Source organism: Artemia franciscana, unplaced genomic scaffold, assembly GCF_032884065.1.
Source record: "Artemia franciscana unplaced genomic scaffold, ASM3288406v1 PGA_scaffold_37, whole genome shotgun sequence".
NCBI classification, from domain to species: Eukaryota; Metazoa; Arthropoda; class Branchiopoda; order Anostraca; family Artemiidae; genus Artemia; species Artemia franciscana.
This window is the reverse complement of record NW_027062675.1, coordinates 738,524-765,703: the sequence shown is the minus strand read 5'-3', so window position 1 is coordinate 765,703 and position 27,180 is coordinate 738,524. Positions and strand designations below refer to the sequence as shown.

The 27,180-nt window shown below is 31.9% G+C and overlaps 4 non-coding genes and 1 pseudogene across 4 annotated transcripts; 4 read left to right on the top strand and 1 right to left on the bottom strand.

Annotated features, from left to right (window-relative positions):
• LOC136041766 (uncharacterized) overlaps positions 1-27,180 on the bottom strand; it is a 92,385-nt pseudogene that overhangs the window by 55,788 nt on the left and 9,417 nt on the right.
• Positions 3,522-3,599, top strand: Trnai-gau (transfer RNA isoleucine (anticodon GAU)). Its single transcript is given in 2 exon segments — positions 3,522-3,558; positions 3,564-3,599. It is a non-coding gene; the product is annotated as a tRNA-Ile (tRNA).
• On the top strand, positions 4,446-4,523 carry Trnai-gau (transfer RNA isoleucine (anticodon GAU)). Its single transcript is given in 2 exon segments — positions 4,446-4,482; positions 4,488-4,523. It is a non-coding gene; the product is annotated as a tRNA-Ile (tRNA).
• On the top strand, positions 5,369-5,446 carry Trnai-gau (transfer RNA isoleucine (anticodon GAU)). The gene is given in 2 exon segments: positions 5,369-5,405; positions 5,411-5,446. It is a non-coding gene; the product is annotated as a tRNA-Ile (tRNA).
• On the top strand, positions 6,292-6,369 carry Trnai-gau (transfer RNA isoleucine (anticodon GAU)). Its single transcript is given in 2 exon segments — positions 6,292-6,328; positions 6,334-6,369. It is a non-coding gene; the product is annotated as a tRNA-Ile (tRNA).

Below are 27,180 nucleotides of genomic sequence, written 5' to 3'. Positions count from 1 at the left end.
TTTTTTGACCAGATTATTGCTATCTGACCAACAATGATGAGACTGAATTTTTCAAAAATATTTAAACACAGGAAAATTAATTTTTTTTTGCTGTTAAAATAATCAGTGAAACTCTAGAGATCTATGGTTTGGAGTCAGGGAATTTTGCATAATATTCCAAACAAGGGAGTTTTTATGGTCAAGCAGTGATTTAATTTGTTATGATGGTTTTTGTTAACTACAATGTTTATTATTACATGAATCCTGCTATCTTGAGTAATAAATTTACTTTGGGATATGTTGTATTTTGACTAGGTTGAAGCTATCTCATCAAAAATGATGAGACTCAATTTTTCGAAGATGAAACAACGAGAAATACAAGTTTTCTCTGTTGAAATAATACGTGAAACTCCAGAAAACTATGCATTGAAGTCAGGGAAACATGGCATAAATATTCCAGAGAAGGGACTTTTAAAAAGACACTCGTTGGGGAATGGTTTGTTAAAAGTTCAATAACCTTATGGCCAAGCAGTGATTTAATTTTCAATAGTATCTATTTTTAACTAAAAAGCATTTGATAATTAGTGGGTAATATTTTGTTGAAACATCAACTACATCTTTGTATCTATTTTTTAAGGAATGGTAATTATTACTTTCCTCAGGATCAGAAATAAAAAGTTATCCTTAAAACAAATGTTTAAGATTTTTAAAAAGCCTGACGTCAAAGCGAAACTATATCATCAAGTATTTTATAATTGAGTTTTATTACTAAGCCAGTGTAGCACAGCGGTATGTGCATCCGTATGATGATATATGCGGGGGGTCGCAGGTTCGAATCCTGCCACTGGCAATTTTTTAAATATTTTGAATATTAAAAAAACCTCTATTTATAATTATTACATGACACCTTCTATTTTGAGTAATAAATTTACTTTGGGATGTTGTTTTTTGACCAGATTATTGCTATCTGACCAACAATGATGAGACTGAATTTTTCAAAAATATTTAAACACAGGAAAATTAATTTTTTTTGCTGTTAAAATAATCAGTGAAACTCTAGAGATCTATGGTTTGGAGTCAGGGAATTTTGCATAATATTCCAAACAAGGGAGTTTTTATGGTCAAGCAGTGATTTAATTTGTTATGATGGTTTTTGTTAACTACAATGTTTATTATTACATGAATCCTGCTATCTTGAGTAATAAATTTACTTTGGGATATGTTGTGTTTTGACTAGGTTGAAGCTATCTCATCAAAAATGATGAGACTCAATTTTTCGAAGATGAAACAACGAGAAATACAAGTTTTCTCTGTTAAAATAATACGTGAAACTCCAGAAAACTATGCATTGAAGTCAGGGAAACATGGCATAAATATTCCAGAGAAGAGACTTTTAAAAAGACACTCGTTGGGGAATGGTTTGTTAAAAGTTCAATAGCCTTATGGCCAAGCAGTGATTTAATTTTCAATATTATCTATTTTTAACTAAAAAGCATTTGATAATTAGTGGGTAATATTTTGTTGAAACATCAACTACATCTTTGTATCTATTTTTTAAGGAATGGTAATTATTACTTTCCTCAGGATCAGAAATAAAAAGTTATCCTTAAAACAAATGTTTAAGATTTTTAAAAAGCCTGACGTCAAAGCGAAACTATATCATCAAGTACTTTATAATTGAGTTTTATTACTAAGCCAGTGTAGCACAGCGGTATGTGCATCCGTATGATGATATATGCTGGAGGTCGCTGGTTCGAATCCTGCCACTGGCAATTTTTTAAATATTTTGAATATTAAAAAAAACCTCTATTTATAATTATTACATGACACCTTCTATTTTGAGTAATAAATTTACTTTGGGATGCTGTTTTTTGACCAGATTATTGCTATCTGACCAACAATGATGAGACTGAATTTTTCAAAAATATTTAAACACAGGAAAATTAATTTTTTTTTTGCTGTTAAAATAATCAGTGAAACTCTAGAGATCTATGGTTTGGAGTCAGGGAATTTTGCATAATATTCCAAACAAGGGAGTTTTTATGGTCAAGCAGTGATTTAATTTGTTATGATGGTTTTTGTTAACTACAATGTTTATTATTACATGAATCCTGCTATCTTGAGTAATAAATTTACTTTGGGATATGTTGTGTTTTGACTAGGTTGAAGCTATCTCATCAAAAATGATGAGACTCAATTTTTCGAAGATGAAACAACGAGAAATACAAGTTTTCTCTGTTGAAATAATACGTGAAACTCCAGAAAACTATGCATTGAAGTCAGGGAAACATGGCATAAATATTCCAGAGAAGGGACTTTTAAAAATACACTCGTTGGGGAATGGTTTGTTAAAAGTTCAATAACCTTATGGCCAAGCAGTGATTTAATTTTCAATAGTATCTATTTTTAACTAAAAAGCATTTGATAATTAGTGGGTAATATTTTGTTGAAACATCAACTACATCTTTGTATCTATTTTTTAAGGAATGGTAATTATTACTTTCCTCAGGATCAGAAATAAAAAGTTATCCTTAAAACAAATGTTTAAGATTTTTAAAAAGCCTGACGTCAAAGCGAAACTATATCATCAAGTACTTTATAATTGAGTTTTATTACTAAGCCAGTGTAGCATAGCGGTATGTGCATCCGTATGATGATATATGCGGGAGGTCGCAGGTTCGAATCCTGCCACTGGCAATTTTTTAAATATTTTGAATATTAAAAAAACCTCTATTTATAATTATTACATGACACCTTCTATTTTGAGTAATAAATTTACTTTGGGATGCTGTTTTTTGACCAGATTATTGCTATCTGACCAACAATGATGAGACTGAATTTTTCAAAAATATTTAAACACAGGAAAATTAATTTTTTTTTGCTGTTAAAATAATCAGTGAAACTCTAGAGATCTATGGTTTGGAGTCAGGGAATTTTGCATAATATTCCAAACAAGGGAGTTTTTATGGTCTAGTAGTGATTTAATTTGTTATGATGGTTTTTGTTAACTACAATGTTTATTATTACATGAATCCTGCTATCTTGAGTAATAAATTTACTTTGGGATATGTTGTGTTTTGACTAGGTTGAAGCTATCTCATCAAAAATGATGAGACTCAATTTTTCGAAGATGAAACAACGAGAAATGCAAGTTTTCTCTGTTGAAATAATACGTGAAACTCCAGAAAACTATGCATTGAAGTCAGGGAAACATGGCATAAATATTCCAGAGAAGGGACTTTTAAAAAGACACTCGTTGGGGAATGGTTTGTTAAAAGTTCAATAACCTTATGGCCAAGCAGTGATTTAATTTTCAATAGTATCTATTTTTAACTAAAAAGCATTTGATAATTAGTGGGTAATATTTTGTTGAAACATCAACTACATCTTTGTATCTATTTTTTAAGGAATGGTAATTATTACTTTCCTCAGGATCAGAAATAAAAAGTTATCCTTAACACAAATGTTTAAGATTTTTAAAAAGCCTGACGTCAAAGCGAAACTATATCATCAAGTACTTTATAATTGAGTTTTATTACTAAGCCAGTGTAGCACAGCGGTATGTGCATCCGTATGATGATATATGCGGGAGGTCGCAGGTTCGAATCCTGCCACTGGCAATTTTTGAAATATTTCGAATATTAAAAAAAACCTCTATTATAATTATTACATGACACCTTCTATTTTGAGTAATAAATTTACTTTGGGATGCTGTTTTTTGACCAGATTATTGCTATCTGACCAACAATGATGAGACTGAATTTTTCAAAAATATTTAAAAACAGGAAAATTAATTTTTTTTTTGCTGTTAAAATAATCAGTGAAACTCTAGAGATCTATGGTTTGGAGTCAGGGAATTTTGCATAATATTCCAAACAAGGGAGTTTTTATGGACAAGCAGTGATTTAATTTGTTATGATGGTTTTTGTTAACTACAATGTTTATTATTACATGAATCCTGCTATCTTGAGTAATAAATTTACTTTGGGATATGTTGTGTTTTGACTAGGTTGAAGCTATCTCATCAAAAATGATGAGACTCAATTTTTCGAAGATGAAACAACGAGAAATACAAGTTTTCTCTGTTGAAATAATACGTGAAACTCCAGAAAACTATGCATTGAAGTCAGGGAAACATGGCATAAATATTCCAGAGAAGGGACTTTTAAAAAGACACTCGTTGGGGAATGGTTTGTTAAAAGTTCAATAGCCTTATGGCCAAGCAGTGATTTAATTTTCAATAGTATCTATTTTTAACTAAAAAGCATTTGATAATTAGTGGGTAATATTTTGTTTAAACATCAACTACATCTTTGTATCTATTTTTTAAGGAATGGTAATTATTACTTTCCTCAGGATCAGAAATAAAAAGTTATCCTTAAAACAAATGTTTAAGATTTTTAAAAAGCCTGACGTCAAAGCGAAACTATATCATCAAGTACTTTATAATTGAGTTTTATTACTAAGCCAGTGTAGCACAGCGGTATGTGCATCCGTATGATGATATATGCGGGAGGTCGCAGGTTCGAATCCTGCCACTGGCAATTTTTTAAATATTTTGAATATTAAAAAAACCTCTATTTATAATTATTACATGACACCTTCTATTTTGAGTAATAAATTTACTTTGGGATGCTGTTTTTTGACCAGATTATTGCTATCTGACCAACAATGATGAGACTGAATTTTTCAAAAATATTTAAACACAGGAAAATTAATTTTTTTTTGCTGTTAAAATAATCAGTGAAACTCTAGAGATCTATGGTTTGGAGTCAGGGAATTTTGCATAATATTCCAAACAAGGGAGTTTTTATGGTCAAGCAGTGATTTAATTTGTTATGATGGTTTTTGTTAACTACAATGTTTATTATTACATGAATCCTGCTATCTTGAGTAATAAATTTACTTTGGGATATGTTGTGTTTTGACTAGGTTGAAGCTATCTCATCAAAAATGATGAGACTCAATTTTTTGAAGATGAAACAACGAGAAATACAAGTTTTCTCTGTTGAAATAATACGTGAAACTCCAGAAAACTATGCATTGAAGTCAGGGAAACATGGCATAAATATTCCAGAGAAGGGACTTTTAAAAAGACACTCGTTGGGGAATGGTTTGTTAAAAGTTCAATAACCTTATGGCCAAGCAGTGATTTAATTTTCAATAGTATCTATTTTTAACTAAAAAGCATTTGATAATTAGTGGGTAATATTTTGTTGAAACATCAACTATATCTTTGTATCTATTTTTTAAGGAATGGTAATTATTACTTTCCTCAGGATCAGAAATAAAAAGTTATCCTTAAAACAAATGTTTAAGATTTTTAAAAAGCCTGACGTCAAAGCGAAACTATATCATCAAGTACTTTATAATTGAGTTTTATTACTAAGCCAGTGTAGCACAGCGGTATGTGCATCCGTATGATGATATATGCGGGAGGTCGCAGGTTCGAATCCTGCCACTGGCAATTTTTTAAATATTTTGAATATTAAAAAAAACCTCTATTATAATTATTACATGACACCTTCTATTTTGAGTAATAAATTTACTTTGGGATGCTGTTTTTTGACCAGATTATTGCTATCTGACCAACAATGATGAGACTGAATTTTTCAAAAATATTTAAACACAGGAAAATTAATTTTTTTTTGCTGTTAAAATAATCAGTGAAACTCTAGAGATCTATGGTTTGGAGTCAGGGAATTTTGCATAATATTCCAAACAAGGGAGTTTTTATGGTCAAGCAGTGATTTAATTTGTTATGATGGTTTTTGTTAACTACAATGTTTATTATTACATGAATCCTGCTATCTTGAGTAATAAATTTACTTTGGGATATGTTGTATTTTGACTAGGTTGAAGCTATCTCATCAAAAATGATGAGACTCAATTTTTCGAAGATGAAACAACGAGAAATACAAGTTTTCTCTGTTGAAATAATACGTGAAACTCAAGAAAACTATGCATTGAAGTCAGGGAAACATGGCATAAATATTCCAGAGAAGGGACTTTTAAAAAGACACTCGTTGGGGAATGGTTTGTTAAAAGTTCAATAACCTTATGGCCAAGCAGTGATTTAATTTTCAACAGTATCTATTTTTAACTAAAAAGCATTTGATAATTAGTGGGTAATATTTTGTTGAAACATCAACTACATCTTTGTATCTATTTTTTAAGGAATGGTAATTATTACTTTCCTCAGGATCAGAAATAAAAAGTTATCCTTAAAACAAATGTTTAAGATTTTTAAAAAGCCTGACGTCAAAGCGAAACTATATCATCAAGTACTTTATAATTGAGTTTTATTACTAAGCCAGTGTAGCACAGCGGTATGTGCATCCGTATGATGATATATGCGGGAGGTCGCAGGTTCGAATCCTGCCACTGGCAATTTTTTAAATATTTTGAATATTAAAAAAACCTCTATTTATAATTATTACATGACACCTTCTATTTTGAGTAATAAATTTACTTTGGGATGCTGTTTTTTGACCAGATTATTGCTATCTGACCAACAATGATGAGACTGAATTTTTCAAAAATATTTAAACACAGGGAAAAATAATTTTTTTTGCTGTTAAAATAATCAGTGAAACTCTAGAGATCTATGGTTTGGAGTCAGGGAATTTTGCATAATATTCCAAACAAAGGAGTTTTTATGGTCAAGCAGTGATTTAATTTGTTATGATGGTTTTTGTTAACTACAATGTTTATTATTACATGAATCCTGCTATCTTGAGTAATAAATTTACTTTGGGATATGTTGTGTTTTGACTAGGTTGAAGCTATCTCATCAAAAATGATGAGACTCAATTTTTCGAAGATGAAACAACGAGAAATACAAGTTTTCTCTGTTGAAATAATACGTGAAACTCCAGAAAACTATGCATTGAAGTCAGGGAAACATGGCATAAATATTCCAGAGAAGAGACTTTTAAAAAGACACTCGTTGGGGAATGGTTTGTTAAAAGTTCAATAGCCTTATGGCCAAGCAGTGATTTAATTTTCAATATTATCTATTTTTAACTAAAAAGCATTTGATAATTAGTGGGTAATATTTTGTTGAAACATCAACTACATCTTTGTATCTATTTTTTAAGGAATGGTAATTATTACTTTCCTCAGGATCAGAAATAAAAAGTTATCCTTAAAACAAATGTTTAAGATTTTTAAAAAGCCTGACGTCAAAGCGAAACTATATCATCAAGTACTTTATAATTGAGCTTTATTACTAAGCCAGTGTAGCACAGCGGTATGTGCATCCGTATGATGATATATGCGGGAGGTCGCAGGTTCAAATCCTGCCACTGGCAATTTTTTAAATATTTTGAATATTAAAAAAAACCTCTATTTATAATTATTACATGACACCTTCTATTTTGAGTAATAAATTTACTTTGGGATGCTGTTTTTTGACCAGATTATTGCTATCTGACCAACAATGATGAGACTGAATTTTTCAAAAATATTTAAACACAGGAAAATTAATTTTTTTTTTGCTGTTAAAATAATCAGTGAAACTCTAGAGATCTATGGTTTGGAGTCAGGGAATTTTGCATAATATTCCAAACAAGGGAAGTTTAAAAAGATAATTAGTGGGCAATATTTTTTTGAAAGATCATTAACTTTATGGTCAAGCAGTGATTTAATTTAATGATTTAAATTGTTAACTACAATGTTTATTATTACATGAATCCTACTATCTTGAGTAATAAATTTACTTTTGGATATGTTGTGTTTCGACTAGGTTGCGGCTATATCATGAACAATAATGAGACTAAATTAAAAGATTAAACAAAGAAAAATACAATTTTTCTCTGTTGAAATAATAAATGAAACTCCCGAGAACTATGCGTTGAAGTCAGTGAAACATGGCATAATATTCCAGGGAAGGGACTTTTAAAAAGAAACTCGTTGGGCAATAGTTTGTTAAAAGATCATTAACTTTATGGCCAAGCAATGATTTAATTTTTAATAGTATTTATTGTTAACTAAAAAGCATTTGATGTAGCAATTTTTTAAAGTAAGCCACTAAACAGTTTTTTTACGATTTTTATTACTCCGTTATTTGCGGAGATAGATGAAGAATGAAAGATGTTTTCGATACGAGTAATTTTTTTTTCGCTGTTGAAATAATCAGTCAAACTCCAGAGATCTATGCTTTGAAGTCATGGAAATATGACATAATATTCCAGAGAAGAGAGTTTTTAAAAGATAATTAGTGGGCAATATTTTGTTGAAAGATCATTAATTTTATGGTCAAGCAGTGATTTAATTTGTTATGATGGTTTTTGTTAACTACAATGTTTATTATTAAATGAATCCTGCTATCTTGAGTAATAAATTTACTTTGGGATATGTTGTGTTTTGACTAGGTTGAAGCTATCTCATCAAAAATGATGAGACTCAATTTTTCGAAGATGAAACAACGAGAAATACAAGTTTTCTCTGTTGAAATAATACGTGAAACTCCAGAAAACTATGCATTGAAGTCAGGGAAACATGGCATAAATATTCCAGAGAAGGGACTTTTAAAAATACACTCGTTGGGGAATGGTTTGTTAAAAGTTCAATAGCCTTATGGCCAAGCAGTGATTTAATTTTCATTAGTATCTATTTTTAACTAAAAAGCATTTGATGTAGCAATTTATTTAAAGTAAGTCACTAACCAGTTTTTTTGCGATTTTTCAGAACTCCGTTATTGGCGGAAATACATAAAGAATAAAAGATGTTTTCGATACGAATAATTTGTTTTCTCTGTTAAAATCAGTGAAACTCCAGAGATCTATGCTTTGAAGTCAGGGAAATATGGCATAATATTCCAAAGAAGGGAGTTTTAAAAAGATAATTAGTGGGCAATATTTTGTTGAAAGATCATTAACTTTATGGTCAAGCAGTGATTTAATTTTAAACGATGTTTATTGTTAACTACAATGTTTATTATTACATGAATCCTGCTATCTTGAGTAATAAATTTACTTTGGGATATGTTGTGTTTTGACTAGGTTGCAGCTATCTCATCAACAATGATGAGACTCAATTTTTCGAAGATTAAACAAAGGGAAATACAAGTTTTCTCTGTTGAAATAATAAGTGAAACTCCAGAAAACTATGCACTGAAGTCAGGGAAACATGGCATAATATTCCAGAGAAGGGACTTTTAAAAATACACTCGTTGGGGAATGGTTTGTTAAAAGTTCAATAGCCTTATGGCCAAGCAGTGATTTAATTTTCAATAGTATCTATTTTTAACTAAAAAGCATTTGATGTAGCAATTTATTTAAAGTAAGCCACTAACCAGTTTTTTTGCGATTTTTCAGAACTCCGTTATTGGCGGAAATACATAAAGAATAAAAGATGTTTTCGATACGAATAATTTGTTTTCTCTGTTAAAATCAGTGAAACTCCAGAGATCTATGCTTTGCAGTCAGGAAAATATGGCATAATATTCCAGAGAATGGAGTTTTAAAAAGATAATTAGTGGGCAATATTTTGTTGAAAGATCATTAACTTTATGCTCAAGCAGTGATTTAATTTTAAACGATGTTTATTGTTAACTACAATGTTTATTATTACATGAATCCTGCTATCTTGAGTAATAAATTTACCCTTTGGGATATGTCGTGTGTTGACTAGGTTGCAGCTATCTCATCAACAATGACGATATATGAGTTAAAATGGCGTTATACGCGAATATGGTGAATATGGCGCTATAAAATCGCCATATTTCAATATGGCGATATGGCGAATGACGATATACGATTACAAAATAATGGTTAACATGGTTATTTATTATAGCCACATAAATTAATTTTCGTGAAGATTTTTCCTCTCAAAGAAGTAATCCACTTGAAACAAGTGAATATTATTATAAATTAAATTTCAAGAAGAAAAATTTCATGATAAATTTAAGTCTCACGAACAAAAATCAGCAAGCAACAAGTCCCACGAACAAATTCAGTTTCACAAGGAGAAAAATTAATGTACAGGTTTCAAGAAGAGAAAAATCAACATGCAACAAGTTTCACGAAGAAAAACCTCAGAATGCAACACTTTCCATAAACAAAACCGTGTGGCAAAAAATTACTGTGAAAGTCTCACTAAGAGAAAAATCAACGACTCATGAAAAAGAAATAAAAATACAACAAATTTCTCAGCGAAGTAATTTACTTGAAACAAGTGAATATTATTATAATTTCAATTTCAAGTAGAAAAATTTCAACATAAATTTAAGTTTCACGAACAAAAATCAGCAAGCAATAAGTCCCACGAACAAATTCACAAGGAGAAAAATTAACGTACAGGTTTCACGAAGAGAAAAATCAACATGCAATAAGTTTCACGAGCATAAATATCAAGATAAGTTAAGTTTTATGAACAAATATCCATACACAACAAATTCCACGAACTAAACAGGCTCCACAAATAGAAAAATCAATTTACAAGTTTCACGATGAGAAGAATCAACATGCAACAAGTTTCAATAAAGAAGAAATGAGAACAAAACAAATTTTTAAAGATATAAATCAAGATACATTAAGGTTTTTGAAGAAAAAATCCAAATGCATCAAGTTTCACGAAAATTTAGCTCGCATCATGTTCCACGAAAAGGAATATCATGATAACTAAAGTTTCACGAGAGAATAAATCAACAAACGACAATTTTCACAAAGAAAATGTCAAGATAAATTAAGTCTCATGAACAAAAATCAGCACGCAAAATTTCCAAGAACAAAACCAGTTTCACGTGAAGAAAAATAAATGTTCAAGTTTTACAAAGAGAAAAATGAGCATGTAGAAAGTTTGACGAAAAAAACATAACAAGTTTCTAGAAAATTGGAAATTCGCAAGGACCTATTATATACACAAAATTGCACGTTTAATCCAAACGATCAAGAAATATCTCAATATATTTTCAACAAGTGTTGTACGTTGCGACGCTTGAAAATTTTGCTAATTTCATCAAAAGACCCACCAAGATTTAGATACTCAGTTTTCGACGCTCAAGGCACACTTCACTCCCATCCTACACAAAGAACCACAGACCCTTCTCCATTATAGCTGAAGTTCTATTATATACAACTATGTGTCTCTGTATGTGTATGTTATTTTGACAATTTTAAGACAATTGAATACCTCAGAATTTTCAAACAATTGCTTTTTAGCCTTTTTTTAGCTACAATTGTTTTTTTGCACCATAAAATGGCTAAAACCACCGCTTTGCTCTGGGACAATCTTTGTGGCTATAATAAATGTCTAAATTTTCAACATAGTTTTCGTCGTGAAATTTGTTGTATGCAGTTTTTTCTTCGTGAAACATTATATAGGCAGATTTTTGTTCGTGAAACTTGTTGCATGTGGATTAAATTTCCGTGAAATGTGTTGCTTGCTGATTTTCTTAATTTATCTTTATATTTTTCTCGTTAAACTTATTCTATGTTGTTTTATTCTTTTGTGAAACTTAATTTATCATGATGTTTATCTTCTTGAACTTGTTGCGTGTTGGTGTTTGTTCGTGAAACATGATGCTTACTGTTTTTGCTCGTGAAACTTGTTCTATGTGGATTGTTTTTTCGAGAGACTTAATGTATCTTACTTTGTGCTTTCTAGAAACTTGTTATGTTTTTTTCGTCAAACTTTCTACATGCTCATTTTTCTCTTTGTAAAACTTGTACATTTATTTTTCTTCACGTGAAACTGGTTTTGTTCTTGGAAATTTTGCGTGCTGATTTTTGTTCATGAAACTTAATTTATCTTGACATTTTCTTTGTGAAAATTGTCGTTTGTTGATTTATTCTCTCGTGAAACTTTAGTTATCATGATATTCTTTTTCGTGGAACATGACGCAAGCTAAATTTTCGTGAAACTTGATGCATTTGGGTTTTTTCTTCAAAAACCTTAATGTATCTTGATTTATATCTTTAAAAATTTGTTTTGTTCTCATTTCTTCTTTATTGAAACTTGTTGCATGTTGATTTTTCTCATCGTGAAACTTGTAAATTAATTTAATCACTCGATACTGCAACATGAACAAAATTGGAAATTCGCAAGGACCTATTATATACACAAAATTGCACGATTAATCCAAACGATCAAGAAATATCTCAATATATTTTCAACAAGTGTTGTGCGTTGCGACGCTTGAAAATTTTGCTAATTTCATCAAAAGACGCACCAAGATTTAGATACTCAGTTTTCGACGCTCAAGGCACACTTCACTCCCAGCCTACACAAATAACCACAGACCCTTCTCCATTATAGCTGAAGTTCTGTTATATACAACTATGTGTCTCAGTATTTGTATGTTATTTTGACAATTTTAAGACAATTGAATACCTCAGAATTTTCAAACAATTGCTTTTTAGCTTTTTTTAGCTACAATTGTTTTTTTGCACCATAAAATGGCTAAAACCACCGCTTTGCTCTGGGACAATCTTTGTGGCTATAATAAATGTCTAAATTTTTCAACATAGTTTTCGTCGTGAAATTTGTTGTATGCAGTTTTTTCTTCGTGAAACATTATATAGGCAGATTTTTGTTCGTGAAACTTGTTGCATGTGGATTAAATTTCCGTGAAATGTGTTGCTTGCTGATTTTCTTAATTTATCTTTATATTTTTCTCGTTAAACTTATTCTATGTTGTTTTATTCTTTTGTGAAACTTAATTTATCATGATGTTTATCTTCTTGAACTTGTTGCGTGTTGGTGTTTGTTCGTGAAACATGATGCGTACTGTTTTTGCTCGTGAAACTTGTTCTATGTGGATTGTTTTTTCGAGAGACTTAATGTATCTTACTTTGTACTTTCTAGAAACTTGTTATGTTTTTTTCGTCAAACTTTCTACATGCTCATTTTTCTCTTTGTAAAACTTGTACATTTATTTTTCTTCACGTGAAACTGGTTTTGTTCTTGGAAATTTTGCGTGCTGATTTTTGTTCATGAAAATTAATTTATCTTGACATTTTCTTTGTGAAAATTGTCGTTTGTTGATTTATTCTCTCGTGAAGCTTTAGTTATCATGATATTCTTTTTCGTGGAACATGATGCAAGCTAAATTTTCGTGAAACTTGATGCATTTGAATTTTTTCTTCAAAAACCTTAATGTATCTTGATTTATATCTTTAAAAATTTGTTTTGTTCTCATTTCTTCTTTATTGAAACTTGTTGCATGTTGATTTTTCTCATCGTGAAACTTGTAAATTGATTTAATCACTCGATACTGCAACATGAACAAAATTGGAAATTCGCAAGGACCTATTATATACACAAAATTGCACGTTTAATCCAAACGATCAAGAAATATCTCAATATATTTTCAACAAGTGTTGTACGTTGCGACACTTGAAAATTTTGCTAATTTCATCAAAAGACCCACCAAGATTTAGATACTCAGTTTTCGACGCTCAAGGCAAACTTCACTCCCAGCCTACACAAAGAACCACAGACCCTTCTCCATTATAACTGAAGTTCTATTATATACAACTATGTGTCTCAGTATGTGTATGTTATTTTGACAATTTTAAGACAATTGAATACCTCAGAATTTTCAAACAATTGCTTTTTAGCTTTTTTTAGCTACAATTGTTTTTTTGCACCATAAAATGGCTAAAAGCACCGCTTTGCTCTGGGACAATCTTTGTGGCTATAATAAATGTCTAAATTTTTCAACATAGTTTTCGTCGTGAAATTTGTTGTTAGCAGTTTTTTCTTCGTGAAACATTATATAGGCAGATTTTTGTTCGTGAAACTTGTTGCATGTGGATTAAATTTCCGTGAAATGTGTTGCTTGCTGATTTTCTTAATTTATCTTTATATTTTTCTCGTTAAACTTATTCTATGTTGTTTTATTCTTTTGTGAAACTTAATTTATCATGATGTTTATCTTCTTGAACTTGTTGCGTGTTGGTGTTTGTTCGTGAAACATGATACGTACTGTTTTTGTTCGTGAAACTTGTTCTATGTGGATTCTTTTTTCGAGAGACTTAATGTATCTTACTTTGTGCTTTCTAGAAACTTGTTATGTTTTTTTCGTCAAACTTTCTACATGCTCATTTTTCTCTTTGTAAAACTTGTACATTTATTTTTCTTCATGTGAAACTGGTTTTGTTCTTGGAAATTTTGCGTGCTGATTTTTGTTCATGAAACTTAATTTATCTTGACATTTTCTTTATGAAAATTGTCGTTTGTTGATTTATTCTCTCGTGAAACTTTAGTTATCATGATATTCTTTTTCGTGGAACATGATGCAAGCTAAATTTTCGTGAAACTTGATACATTTGGATTTTTTCTTCAAAAACCTTAATGTATCTTGATTTATATCTTTAAAAATTTGTTTTGTTCTCATTTCTTCTTTATTGAAACTTGTTGCTTGTTGATTTTTCTCATCGTGAAACTTGTAAATTGATTTAATCACTCGATACTGCAACATGAACAAAATTGGAAATTCGCAAGGACCTATTATATACACAAAATTGCACGTTTAATCCAAACGATCAAGAAATATCTCAATATATTTTCAACAAGTGTTGTACGTTGCGACGCTTGAAAATTTTGCTAATTTCATCAAAAGACGCACCAAGATTTAGATACTCAGTTTTCGACGCTCAAGGCACACTTCACTCCCAGCCTACACAAAGAACCACAGATCCTTCTCCATTATAGCTGAAGTTCTATTATATACAACTATGTGTCTCAGTATGTGTATGTTATTTTGACAATTTTAAGACAATTGAATATCTCAGAATTTTCAAACAATTGCTTTTTAGCTTTTTTTTAGCTACAATTGTTTTTTTGCACCATAAAATGGCTAAAACCACCGCTTTGCTCTGGGACAATCTTTGTGGCTATAATAAATGTCTAAATTTTTCAACATAGTTTTCGTCGTGAAATTTGTTGTATGCAGTTTTTTCTTCGTGAAACATTATATAGGCAGATTTTTGTTCGTGAAACTTGTTGCATGTGGATTAAATTTCCGTGAAATGTGTTGCTTGCTGATTTTCTTAATTTATCTTTATATTTTTCTCGTTAAACTTATTCTATGTTGTTTTATTCTTTTGTGAAACTTAATTTATCATGATGTTTATCATCTTGAACTTGTTGCGTGTTGGTGTTTGTTCGTGAAACATGATGCGTACTGTTTTTGCTCGTGAAACTTGTTCTATGTGGATTCTTTTTTCGAGCGACTTAATGTATCTTACTTTGTGCTTTCTAGAAACTTGTTATGTTTTTTTCGTCAAACTTTCTACATGCTCATTTTTCTCTTTGTAAAACTTGTACATTTATTTTTCTTCACGTGAAACTGGTTTTGTTCTTGGAAATTTTGCGTGCTGATTTTTGTTCATGAAACTTAATTTATCTTGACATTTTCTTTGTGAAAATTGTCGTTTGTTAATTTATTCTCTCGTGAAACTTTAGTTATCATGATATTCCTTTTCGTGGAACATGATGCAAGCTAAATTTTCGTGAAACTTGATGCATTTGGATTTTTTCTTCAAAAACCTTAATGTATCTTGATTTATATCTTTAAAAATTTGTTTTGTTCTCATTTCTTCTTTATTGAAACTTGTTGCATGTTGATTTTTTCTCATCGTGAAACTTGTAAATTGATTTTTCTATTTGTGGAGCCTGTTTAGTTCGTGGAATTTGTTGTGTATGGATATTTGTTCATAAAACTTCGTCATTGTTGATTGAGATAGCTGCAACCTAGTCAACACACGACATATCCCAAAGGGTAAATTTATTACTCAAGATAGCAGGATTCATGTAATAATAAACATTGTAGTTAACAATAAACATCGTTTAAAATTAAATCACTGCTTGACCATAAAGTTAATGATCTTTCAACAAAATATTGCCCACTAATTATCTTTTTAAAACTCCATTCTCTGGAATATTATGCCATATTTTCCTGACTGCAAAGCATAGATCTCTGGAGTTTCACTGATTATTTCAACAGAGAAAACAAATTATTCGTATCGAAAACATCTTTTATTCTTTATGTATTTCCGCCAATAACGGAGTTCTTAAAAATCGCAAAAAAACTGGTTAGTGGCTTACTTTAAATAAATTGCTGTTAACAAAAACCATCATAACAAATTAAATCACTGCTTGACCATAAAATTAATGATCTTTCAACCAAATATTGCCCACTAGTTATCTTTTAAAAACTCTCTTCTCTGGAATATTGTGTCATATTTCCATGACTTCAAAGCATAGATCTCTGGAGTTTGACTGATTTTTTCAACAGCGAAAAAAAATTACTCGTATCGAAAACATCTTTCATTCTTTATCTATCTCCGCAATAAACGGAGTAATAAAAATCGTAAAAAAACTGTTTAGTGGCTTACTTTAGAAAAATTGCTACATCAAATGCTTTTTAGTTAACAATAAATACTATTAAAAATTAAATCATTGCTTGGCCATAAAGTTAATGATCTTTTAACAAACTATTGCCCAACGAGTTTCTTTTTAAAAGTCCCTTCCCTGGAATATTATGCCATGTTTCACTGACTTCAACGCATAGTTCTCGGGAGTTTCATTTATTATTTCAACAGAGAAAAATTGTATTTTTCTTTGTTTAATCTTTGAAAAATTTAGTCTCATTATTGTTCATGATATGGCCGCAACCTAGTCGAAACACAACATATCCAAAAGTAAATTTATTACTCAAGATAGTAGGATTCATGTAATAATAAACATTGTAGTTAACAATTTAAATCATTAAATTAAATCACTGCTTGACCATAAAGTTAATGATCTTTCAAAAAAATATTGCCCACTAATTATCTTTTTAAAACTCCCTTGTTTGGAATATTATGCAAAATTCTCTGACTCCAAACCATAGATCTCTAGAGTTTCACTGATTATTTTAACAGCAAAAAACAATTAATTTTCCTATGTTTAAATATTTTTGAAAAATTCAGTCTCATCATTGTTGGTCAGATAGCAATAATCTGGTCAAAAAACAGCATCCCAAAGTAAATTTATTACTCAAAATAGAATGTGTCATGTAATAATTATAAATAGAGGTTTTTTTTCAATATTCAAAATATTTAAAAAATTTCCAGTGGCAGGATTCGAACCTGCGACCTCCCGCATATAGCTGTGTACGGATGCACATACCGCTGTGCTACACTGGCTTAGTAATAAAACTCAATTATAAAGTACTTGATGATATAGTTTCGCTTTGACGTCAGGCTTTTTAAAAATCTTAAACATTTGTTTTAAGGATAACTTTTTATTTCTGATCCTGAGGAAAGTAATAATTACCATTCCTTAAAAAATAGATACAAAGATGTAGTTGATGTTTCAACAAAATATTACCCACTAATTATCTATCTATTTAAAAATAAATTGTATGTCTGTTACGCTATCTTCTATATATATAAAAATAAGTTGTATGTATTTTTGTGTTGAGGGTTTGCATATGACGTCTGAAAAATAAAGAATAAAAAGAAAACTGAAAAAAGTAAAAAGGTTGGTGCTGCCTACAGAAGTAATCACAGTATGAGCGGTGACTTCAACCAAAGGATAATTAATAATTATTAGCGGTATAATTAGAATAATTAGCGGTGACTTCAACCAAAGAATAATTTAAAAAGATAATTAATGGGAAATATTCCTTATTAATAAAACTCAGATATAAAATACTTGATTTTATAGTTTTGCTTTGACGTCAGGCTGTTTAAGAATCTTAAACATTTGTTTTAAGGATAACTTTTCATTTCTGATCCTGAGGAAAGTAATAATTACCATTCCTTAAAAAATAAATACATAGATGTAGTTGATTTTTAACAAAATATTGCCCACTAATTATCTATCTATATAAAAATAAATTGTATGTCTGTTACACTATTTTCTATATAAATAAAAATAAGTTGTATGTATTTTTGTGCTGAGGGTTTACATATGACGTCTGAAAAATAAAGAAGAAAAAGAAAACTGAAAAAAGAAAAAAGGTTTCACTTTGACGAGAGATTTTTCAATTCTTTCAATTTTTTTTTTTATTTCAGGGGACCCTTATAATCAAAAGCTTTTCGTCCAAATTAAGATCCAAAAGTAATTGTTCCTATAGGACATGGAGCGCTAGATAAGTAGACTATGAAAGCATCTCATATATCATTATTCGAGGATACTTTCTACGTGATAACCAATTGCAAGCGGCGGAGAATTCCCACCCAACCTTCTAAAATGATTAAATCGTTCACATACCTGGTTCACATGTAAGTTTTCTTCTTGAGCAAGAAATCTAAAAGATACAAACTTTTATTGTACCTACAAATTTTATTAATAAACTAAAATTTACAAGTATTATTAAAACACAGAAAAAGCAATGAAAACACAACAAACGAAACACCAAACGTGAAGGAGGCCTATAATGTATAAAATACAAGCAAAAAGAACCTTGAACTAAATAAAAGTGGGAAACCCATCAGACAATACTAGCGGAGACCAAAGCAATTCCACCGGAAGGTCTCAACAACTAATTCCATTGGGGAATGACACATTTCAGCATTATCACATTTCTAGAAAGATCCAACTCTCTTTTCGAGGTAACTAGAGTGACTTCTAAAGGTGATGAAACAGGACACACAATTTATTAAGAATTGAACATGCCGACGAGCTAAAAAGTACTTGATCAATTTTTGACAAGTCATGATGGTTAAAAGGTGCTAAAGTACTTGATCAATTTTTGACAAGTCATGATGGTTAAAAGGTGCTAAAGACCAAGAAATGTGATTTGATGACCAAAAGAGGACAAAGTGATTGAAGAGGCTATGGGATGAGGATCAGACAGTTGATATTCAAATATGACCTTTTGTGCATTGGCTTGCCAATCACTCGATACTGCAACATGAACAAAATTGGAAATTCGCAAGGACCTATTATATACACAAAATTGCACGTTTAATCCAAACGATCAAGAAATATCTCAATATATTTTCAACAAGTGTTGTACGTTGCGACGCTTGGAAATTTCGCTAATTTCATCAAAAGACCCACCAAGATTTAGATACTCATTTTTCGATGCTCAAGGCACACTTCACTCCCAGCCTACACAAAGAACCACAGACCCTTCTCCATTATAGCTGAAGTTCTATTATATACAACTATGTGTCTCAGTATGTGTATGTTATTTTGACAATTTTAAGACAATTGAATACCTCAGAATTTTCAAACAATTGCTTTTTAGCTTTTTTTTAGCTACAATTGTTTTTTTGCACCATAAAATGGCTAAAACCACCGCTTTGCTCTGGGACAATCTTTGTGGCTATAATAAATGTCTAAATTTTTCAACATAGTTTTCGTCGTGAAATTTGTTGTATGCAGTTTTTTCTTCGTGAAACATTATATAGGCAGATTTTTGTTCGTGAAACTTGTTGCATGTGGATTAAATTTCCATGAAATGTGTTGCTTGCTGATTTTCTTAATTTATCTTTATATTTTTCTCGTTAAAGTTATTCTATGTTTTTTTATTCTTTTGTGAAACTTAATTTATCATGATGTTTATCTTCTTGAACTTGTTGCGTGTTGGTGTTTGTTCGTAAAACATGATGCTTACTGTTTTTGCTCGTGAAACTTGTTCTATGTGGATTCTTTTTTCGAGAGACTTAATGTATCTTACTTTGTGCTTTCTAGAAACTTGTTATGTTTTTTTCGTCAAACTTTCTACATGCTATTTGCAAGGCAACGCTTTAAAGCTTGCTTAAGATGCATTTTCACAGCTTTGGCATCAGTGCCAACCTGGAAATTGCCCATTATGTATTTGAAAATGACCTGACGGCTAGGTCCCCCATGTTCTTTTAGGTCAGCAATGGATTTAGTGATCATTTCTGTGTATTTTGGGTGGTTTCCTTGTGCCTTGACCTTTTTATCCCCATTAGGTTTTGCAGCCTTGGCTGGTTTTGGAGCTTTCGCTTTCTTTTCCATCTTGGCTAGTTTAGCCATGCTCTGGGATTCTACAGATGCTGGTGGCACTTCAACTTCAATTTCAGACATTTTCAACTCTTTTCTACTTTTCTCTGTCACTAGTGCGACTAAATGCTGAATACATGCTTGTTTTCAAAGTTGGAAACCGCCTTACCCAGGTTAACATTTCTCTGTGTGAGCGAGCTAAGGAATTTCGGCCGTGCTTGTGTTTGTTTGAAATGGCTTTATTTGAATTTTTGGTTAGAAGGTAAGCTTTTGAGGAACGAAACCTAAACTAAAGGAAAGAGAAGTCATTTTTCCATAGTTAGACATGTTTTCTATTGCTTCATCCATGGTAATTTGGCAGCAAAGGGGCAGAGAATAGTGGAAATCCGTCAAAACTAGTATTCAATGTCAATAAAAACTTTTTGCTAGCTATTTAGATCCACGATGTCCACTTTTTATTTTTTATTAGTGAAATCCAGTACAGGTGATTTCAGACAATGTAACATGCATGCAGGTGTGTTGTTATAAATCCCAAAGGTAATGGTGTAATTGCTTCTTTCAAGCTTGCAAGGCCTGTCAAGGACGAACATTCAAATGCTGTAAAGCCTGCCAAGCCCACAGCTAAAAAAAACCTTAGTCAAGAAAACAGCCAAACCTACTTCAGTTAAAAAGTCAACTTGAGCCAAAAGGGCTACCAAGCCAATTGCTGGGGTTTGCATCTTAAGCATCTACCCCTGGCTGAAGAATAGATTTGACGGCTGGCTCGTAAGGCTCAAGTTAGATAATAAAGTGCTCACATTGAAAAATATACAAATATTTTGATATTGAAAAATATATCGCCATAGCCGAATGGGCAGAGCGGAACCTTCAAATTGCGGGAGTGGAGGTGCCATTCCCGACTAGTTTGAGCGAGTCTGATGAATCATAACTAATATGATTATATCAATCAAAATAATAACAGATTAAAAATAACAAACTGTAAATCGTGAGAGCTGAGGTGTCATTCCAACTGGACTTATAAATAGTAGTACTATTTTACAGTAAAATAACACAAATAAAAATAGTTTCGCTAAATTTCTCTTTTTTCAAATCTTCGACAAAAAAGAAAAGGTTTAATACAAAAATTTTAGACTGTAAAAATGACGGTTGTTGTTGGTATTGTTTTTTTATTTAACCATACAACACATGAATCGCAATCTTTGCAAAAACAAAAAAGAAGAACCACAGATTACCTAGAAATGACTCGCTAGGCCTCTGAGGAGAAATTGTTCGCCCAGGTAGAGCGGTTCCTTGAATATACGTAAGAATATACGATACAAAAAGTTTAGATTCTAAAAATGACTGTTGTTGTTGGTATTGTTTTCTTATTTAACAATATAACACATGAATCACAATCTTTGCAAATACAAAAAGAAGAACCACAGATTACCTAGAAATGACTGGCTAGGCCTCTTAGCAGAAATTGTTCGCGCAGGTAGAGCGGTTACCTGAATAGAGGTTAGAATATACGATTCAAAAAATTTAGACTCTAAAAATGACTGTTGTTGTTGGTATTTGTTTCTTATTTAAAAATACAACACATGAATCGCAAACTTTGGAAAAACAAAAAAGAAGAACCACAGATTACCAAGAAATGACTCGCTAGGCTTTTGAGCAGAAATTGTTCACCCAGGTAGAGCAGTTCCCTGAATATACGTTAGAATATACGATACAAAAAGTTTAGACTCTAAAAATGACTGTTGTTGTTGGTGTTTTTTTCCTATTTAACAATACAGCAATCTTTGCAAAAACAAAAAGAAGAGCTACAGATTACCTAGAATTGATTCGCTAGGCCTCTGAGCATAAATTGTTTGCCCTGGTAGAGCGGTTCCGTGAATATACGTTAGAATATACTATACAAAAAGTTTAGACTCTAAAAATGACTGTTGTTGTTGGTATTGTTTTCTGATTTAGCAATACAACACATGAATCGCAATCTTTGCAAATGCAAAAAAGAAGAACTACAGATTACCTAGGACTAGCTAGGCCTTTGAGCAGAAATTGTTCGTTTATCATTGTGAGGACTTTAATATCAAGCTTGAATGTTAAGAGCCAGCCGTCAAATCTAGTCTTTAATATGGTTGTTTTTAGACAGCAATAGCGCTAGAATACAAAAGTAAATATTATGCAACGTATTTTGGGGCTCAAACAACAGCTGAATTATACTTGAAAGGGAATAGTAGAGAGTTAAAATTGGAAATTTATAGCATTATAACTTTATTAACAGAAAGGTTCGAGCATTTGCTTTGATAGCCCTGAAAAGGGCTGTTTGATACTGCAGGATAACTTATTGCACACATTACTTTTTAGCTAGTTTCTTAGCTAGTGACCTTTTAGATGCCAATTGCTTGGCGGGAGCTTTCTTGACTGACGGCCCCTTCTTGGGTATCGATTTCTTTGCTGCTACTGCTTTTTTGGGAACAGTGGGTTTCTTGAAAACCTTTACAGTTTTTTTGCTACCAGCCATTGGCTCGGTAGCCTTTTTGTCTGAAGTTGACTTTTTAGCTGCAGTAGGTTTGGCTGTTTTCTTGACTAAGGCTTTCTTAGCTTTGGGCTTGACAGGCATTAGAGCCTTGGAATTTTTGGCCTTGACAGGCCTTGCAAGCTTGAAAGAACCAGTTACGCCAGTACCTTTGGGATTTATAACATTTCTGTTTGCAAGGCAACGCTTCAAAGCTTGCTTAAGATGCATAGTCGCAACTTTGGCATCATTTCCAACCTGGAAATTATCCATTATGAATTTGAGAATGGCCTGAAGGTTAGGTCCCTCACGTTCTTTCAGGTCATTAATGGATTTGGTGCATTGTTTTTCGAGACAAAGGCTTTTATTACTTGTAGTCTTGTATTTCAATAGGCCCAAAATATTGAAACTTTGAGGCTTGTATGTCAAATTTGCATTCTAATAAAATTAAATTTCACTTTATTTTAGCATTATATTTGAAAAAATAAAAATAGTGTTATAATATTTGTGAGATGCAGAGGGGGTTGGACGTATAGTTGAAGCAAACTGCATTTTATTTGTTTCAATCCCAGGATATCTGAAAGTTTAATATTCGTTCTACACAAAAAAGAAATTGCTTTAAACTAGAAAAATATTCCTTTCTACAGTATATTTTCGAGTTTTGCTTAAAAACAAACATTAGAAATCATAAATAAAAAAAAAACGCAAAAGGTTAAAACACAAATGGCAAACATTTGTTGCCAAAGTTAAAAACGCATAACGAATTGTTGCTATATAATCACAAATAAACCCACTTTTATTTGTTTCGATCTCAGGCTATCTGAAAGTTTTAATATACGCTCCCCTGATAAAGGAATTGTTTTAAACGGAAAAAACGTCCCTTTCTACGGTATATTTTCAAGTTTTGCTTAAAAAAACAACATTATAAATCATAAATAATAAATTTAAGAAAAACGGCAACAAATTGTTACTATATAATCACAAATAAACTCAATTCTATGGGTTTATAGCGTCTTGTATTTTAAAAGACCAAAAGCAGTGTTGGAACAAACTAATATGCTCAATGCTTAGCATTGAAATGCACAAAAGACAAGCATTGAAATGAATACCAGCCAAAAGTCGATTTGCTTTTATTTCCCAACCTCTAAATTAAAGACAGTTGGATGCCTTTTGTTGCAGTTTGAAACTCAAGATTTTGGGATTCATTCTCAGAGTCAGTTTACAAGGAAATTCATTTGCCAGCTAAAATTTGGCCAGCTTTTCATATTTGTTTAATAACTGCAAGTAACTAATGCAATACTTTTATCCAAATTGTAAGGTCTAGCGGCAATTTAGCAAAGAGTAGGAACCCATTTTCCTCCGTTCCTACTATCTTCAATCAAACATAAAAGAATTGGCTGGTACAATTAAATAGCAACAATTATTTCTTTGAATAACTCCATTGTGTGAATACGCAACTTTATTCAAAAATATATAAGGAAAAATCTAAAAATAGCAATGGAAAATTTGTTTGCATATTTCTAATCAGATATTATACCTGAGACGAAAAAAAAAGTATTTGCCGACATTTTAAAGGCACAGAAAAGAAAAGGCTCAAAAACCTGAGCTAGAAAGTGTCTAAAAGATTTGGTAGCCTTTAAAAAGGCCGTTGGGTAGAGGGACAGTTCAGGGGGACCATTAACCACCAAAGCCATACAATGTACGACCTTGACGTTTCAGGGCGTAGACTACATCCATCGCTTTTACTGTCTTTCTCTTGGTATGTTCTGTGTATATGACAGCATCACGAATAACATTTTCGATAAAAAGCTTAAGAACACCTCTGGTTTCCTCGTAAATTAGGCCAGATATAGGTTTTACACCACCACGGCGAGCCAGTCTTCTGATAGCTGGCTTTAAGATACCCTGGATATTGTCACGAAGAAATTTGCGATGACGTTTTGCACCTCCTTTTCTCTTCCTGTCATATTAAATTCAGTGGAGTCGTCAACAGCTGAAATTTTTTTGTCAAACTAGGAAGTTTCCTTCAAATCCCGCGCAATTTATATTATTAAAGTCTTTCCCGTCAAAATGTGACTCTGTCGCATGGCTGGCGCTCCGTATAGATATAGCCACTAGGTATTGATTCGTTTATTCATTCTTTTCAGTGTTGCCCGATGTAGTATAATTATGTGGAAAATACTGACTCCCAGTGGTGCAAGCCGCCACATGTTTTTAGTGACTCTGAAAAGATGGATGTGAGAAAAATTACTACAGATTTGATGTGGAGAAAAATGCTCGAAATGAGAAACTTTACCGACGAAAGAGTTTTCCAGATCTGGCAAAACTTGCCGAGAGCAGTGTTGTCAGATTTAGCATAATTATGCGGAAGGTAGCGTAATTAGAAACCAAAAGCATCCAAGCATAATCCTCCTTAAGATAGAGTAATCGTAGCATAATTTAAGACGATGTAGAACAACTCATAAAGTCAAACAGTTCGTGGTAACGAACTGTAGTAAGGAGCAACCCGGCTCAATAGAAGCAAAACTCTAAGAAATGGAATTTTTATACCAATAGCTACATCAAAAGAATCGCATTTTAATGCTTATTTTAAATATATAAATTTCATCAAGTTTAGTCTTACGTATCAAAAGTTAAGAGCCTGAGAAAATTTGCGCTATCTTAGAAAATAGGAGGAAACAACACCTAAGAGTCATAGAATCTTAACGAAAATTAAACCATCAGATTCAGCGTATCAAGCTCCTATTTACGAAAATGTGGAATTTTGTATTTTTTGCCAGAAGGCAGATCACGGATGCGTGTTTATTTGTTGTTTGTTTTTTTTCCCAGGGGTGATTGTATCGACCCAGTTGTCCTAGAATGTTGCAAGAGGGCTCATTTTAACAGAAATGAAAAGTTCTAGTGCCCTTTTTAAGTGACCAAAAAAATTGGAGGGCACCTAGGCCCCCTCGCACACTATTTATTTTCCCAAAGTCAACGGATCAAAATTCTGAGATAGCCATTTTGTTCAACGTAGTCGAAAAACCTTATAACTATGTCTTTGGAGACGACTTACTCCTCCACAGTCCCCGTGGGAGGGGCTACAAGTTACAAACTTTGACCAGTGCTTACATATAGTAATGGTTATTGGGAAGTGTACAGGCGTTTTCAGGAGGATTTTTTTGGTTGGGGGAAGGGGCTGAGAAGAGGGGGATATACTGGGAGATCTTTCCATCGAGGAATTTGTTATGGGGGAAGAAAATTTCCTTGAAGGGAGTGCAGGATTTACTAGCATTATTAAAAAAAAAACAATGAAAAAATCAATATGAAATTTTTTTTCATCTGGAAGTAAGGAGCAACATTGCAACTTAAAAATACAGAAATTATTACCCATATGAGGGGCTCACCTCCTCCTAATACCTCGCACTTTACGCTAAAGTATTTATCGTAATGTCAACTGTTTATTCTACGGCTTTTGTGATTCAGGGGTCATTCTTAATAAATCGGGACAAAATTTAAGATTTAGTGTAAAGAGAGAGGTACTGACGAGGGGGTGAACCCTCTCATATGTGTAATAAAAACATGAGAATAAAAAATTATTTACGTAAGCTAATTTATAAGTTACGTATATCTTTTAATAATAAAAAGATTCGTAAAAAATTAAAAGTTCTAGTTGCCTTTTTATTTAACCAAAAAATTGGAGGGCAGCTAGGCTTCCTCCCCCGCTCTTTTTTCTCAAATCATTCGATCAAAATTATGAGAAAGCCATTTAAGCCAAAAAAAGGAAAAAAAATATGCAAATTTCGTTTTAATTATTCCTCTGCGGAGAGCCAAAATCAAAACATGCATTGATTCAAAAACGTTCAGAAATTAAATAAAAAAAAGAAGTTCTTTCAACTGAAAGTAAGGAGCGACATTAAAACTTAAAACGAACAGAAATTACTTCGTATATGAAAGGGGCTGCTTCCTAATCAGCACCCCGCTCTTTACGCTACAGTTTTTTACTGTTTTAAAAAGAAGAGTTGAGAGGAAGAGTCAAACTCTAGCGTGAAGAGCGGAGCGTTGATGAGGAAGCCCTTTCATATACGAAGTAATTTCTGTTCGTTTTAAGTTTTAATGTCGCTCCTTACTTTCAGTTTAAAAAACTTGTTTTTTTTATTTAATCAAATCAATAAAACGAACACCAAAGATGGTATATCAATTTAAGATGGTTACGGTTATCAATTAAGATGGTTATAATTTTTCGACCAAACTAAAGTAAAATTTTCTGCAGAGCGTTTAGGTGTTTAGGTTTCTAAATTACCGCAGCGACACAGACGCTCAAGCGCTTCCCGCACGGTGATCCTTATTTGAAGTCCCTTCAGTTTGTTAATCCCAAGATGGGCCTGGGAACTGAAAGAACCAGTATTTCGTCACTAGGTGTCGTAGTGAACTGATTTCCAAGTATCATGCAAAAACTCAAAGATATTGACTCGCAGTGGCGCAAGCTGCCACATACTTTTAGTGACTCTGAAAAGATAGATGTGAGAAAAATTACTACAGACTTGATGTGGAAAAAATGCTCGAAATGAGAATCTTTACCGACGAAAGAGTTTTCCAGATCTGGCAGAACTTGCCTTGAAGGTGTTCTCGCTACCACATTCGAACGCAGGCTCAGAAAGAATTTTTATCTTGGTTCAGTGATGTCAAGACAAAAAAAGCGGAATAGGTTGAAGAAAGAATGATTGAAAGAAATAAGAAAGAAAGAAAGATTATTGAAGCCGTGTTGGTCAAAAAATCGTGACTAAGAAAAAAAGAAACAGTTTGCA